Genomic DNA, 2,590 nt, shown 5'->3' with positions numbered 1-2,590 from the left:
GCAGCCTTTTAAGGTTAGGTGCATTATATTTCTCAGACACATAGTGGTGCTGAAAAAACTTGTACAATGAACTAGAGAGGTCAAAAAATCTCTTTGCACATGGTTCACTCTGGATGGCATGCACAACCACTAAGTGCAGTTGATGGTTGTAGCAGTGGATGTCTGGGATATACCTAGCAAGCTTGTTTTGCAGCAGAGCTTGTACACCACCTCTTATCCCACTCATCACAGAAGCTCCATCATAACACTGGCTAAGTATGTTGTCAGCACTGTAGCCAGCATCAAAAAGGTGTGTCAGTATTTCAGACGTGATGTACTCTGCATCAAGTTGATGCAAGTCAAGCAACCCAATAAGATGCTCCTCTGGCATGGAATTGCTGACAAATCTAATCATCACAGACAAATTTTCCACATTGCAAAGTTGCAATGTACAACTGCATGCAATTGCAAAAATTTGAGGCAAAACCCTGCAGAATCAGCATTTTCATATTTTTTCCTGACCTCTGCAAGCACCATGTCTGCCAGTGTTTGGATCATTTCATTTTGGATATCCTTAGATGTGTATTTTGCAGTCTTTGGGATACCCTTAGCAATGCTTGCTAGCTTCTCATCCTTCTCTAATGTATACCCCATGAGTTTCAGAAAAAGCCCTGAAGCAACATCATCACCACCTGCATCATGTCTCAAAGTTTCTGCAGTCCCACGGAGCCCCAACTCATTCACACAGAGAAACTTAATAGCACTGCCCACACTCTTGACATAATAATGATTTTTTTCAAGTTGGGTTTTACCAACCAACAGAGAGTCAACAGTACCCCCTGTAGCCTCTCTGCTTTTGTGCTGAGTCCAGGTGGTGGAAGAGTGCACATGGTTGTGGCTGGACACATGCCTCTGTAGCCCCATGTCTCGTTCGAGTGCTGCTTTCCAATTGTTAAAACCAGTAAGGGTAAAAACAACATCCCTCTCATTAGCAGAGCTACCATATTTCCGACAGGGGAAACAGAAGCATGCGTCCCGCACAACAGAGTACTCCAGCCATGGTCGTGAGCGGTACCAGGCAGGATTGAATGACCTGAATGTCGCACCAAATGCACGCTTTGGGTAGCTACCCAGTATTGGCTGGGATGGTGCATTGACATTTAAGTCACTAGGTAGCTGAGCAAGGGGCTTTAAGGCAGCACATGTTGAGGGAGGAGGAACAGGAGAAGCAGTGCTTGCTGATGGTACAGGTGTATTTATGCGAGCTACTGCCTCTGATGCACTAGTACTAGCAGCAGCATCACTGCGACTGCTTTTAGTACATGCAAGAGGAGCAACACTTGTTTTAAATGCTCTGAAAAAAGGATGCATCTCGCAGCATTAACTCTCTCTTTGTGAGCAGCTGAAAGGTGGAGTGCAAAGTGAAGTTTTGAGAAAAACATCTTCTTTATTTATTTATTGAATTCTTTTTTTTAAATTATTTCCCTGAGCAGTTTGAAACAAAACTGTGCAGAGGGGCGGGGCTTCACGTAGGGGTCCGGCAGACACCGCTCATTTGTCCTCAGTCTTTTAGATGCAGTGTACAGATGTGCTTGTGACTTGAGAAACGCTCCCAGTGGGTAAAAAAACAGCAGACTATTCCCCATTTGACTGCACAAATGTATATATGAATGTTATATTAACTATTATTTGAGTTGTTGTTAATCATTAGTTATATCACGGGTCGCTACGACGAGTTTGGTGGAGTTTTTACTGCTTCTTCCAACTCCTACCCCGCTGACTTCACACTCTGGCTGCGTCTTGCCTCATTTGCATACTCACAGTGATTGGATGTTAACAGAGGGGCGCGGAGTCCTGAAAGCAGGCTGTGTGAGGACACACACTGCACCGACATGAGAGAAGAGAGGGGGCTGATTGACGTGTGTTTCTATCAGCGGATTTTTCACTTCTAAAAGTTTGATTTGAGGGGGCAGGACATCTGTTTGAGGGGGCGTTGCACTGTTTGAGGGGGCGTTGCCCCCTCAAACAGATGTAGAGCCGGCCCCGAGCGACAGTCTCACAGTGGCAAGACAAGAACACTTCTACTTTTAATGTTGACAGTTCATTCAACACTAAACTTCATCCAGTACCATGTTGTCAAACACTGGAACAACCACAGTACCTGAACAGGGACTTGAACCCTGGACCCTCAGATTAAAAGTCTGATGCTCTACCGTCTGAGCTACTCAGGCTCTTCCTACAGCATTTAGACAGGAAAAGAAACACCTGTGAAGGTCAAACTGCTGCTTTCTTGACTTGTTCAATCCTCCATGTTAAAGTCCACCATGCTTTTGATTGGCTCTGATTCTCTGTGGCAAAATCCAGCAAGAGGCTCCAAAAATGTCTTGAATGTCATAAGAATGCACAGGACGAGATGTTCGTTTCCTTCATGTCTGCAGTTCCTCCACTGGAAAGTAAAGTCAATGCTGTTCCTCTGCTGAAACCTGGGATCGGACCAGGGACCTTTAGATCTTCAGTCTAACGCTCTCCCAACTGAGCTGGACAATATCAACACTATTATTGCTGCTGTTGCTGTTGTTGGTTGTGTGTCTGTCTTCAATCCCCCTGTCCC

At 45.1% G+C, this 2,590-nt stretch overlaps 1 non-coding gene across 1 annotated transcript; it reads right to left on the bottom strand.

The window, feature by feature from the left end:
• Window positions 1-2,137: 2,137 nt before the first annotated feature.
• trnak-uuu (transfer RNA lysine (anticodon UUU)) lies at window positions 2,138-2,210 on the bottom strand. Its single transcript has one exon. It is a non-coding gene; the product is annotated as a tRNA-Lys (tRNA).
• Window positions 2,211-2,590: the final 380 nt, after the last annotated feature.

Source organism: Aulostomus chinensis, chromosome 4 (genome assembly GCF_037954235.1).
Source record: "Aulostomus chinensis isolate RoL2024-O1b breed Wild chromosome 4, RoL_Achi_v1.0, whole genome shotgun sequence".
Lineage (NCBI taxonomy): Eukaryota > Metazoa > Chordata > Actinopteri > Syngnathiformes > Aulostomidae > Aulostomus > Aulostomus chinensis.
The sequence above is the reverse complement of the archived record's forward strand: the minus strand, read 5'-3'. Positions and strand labels throughout refer to the sequence as shown.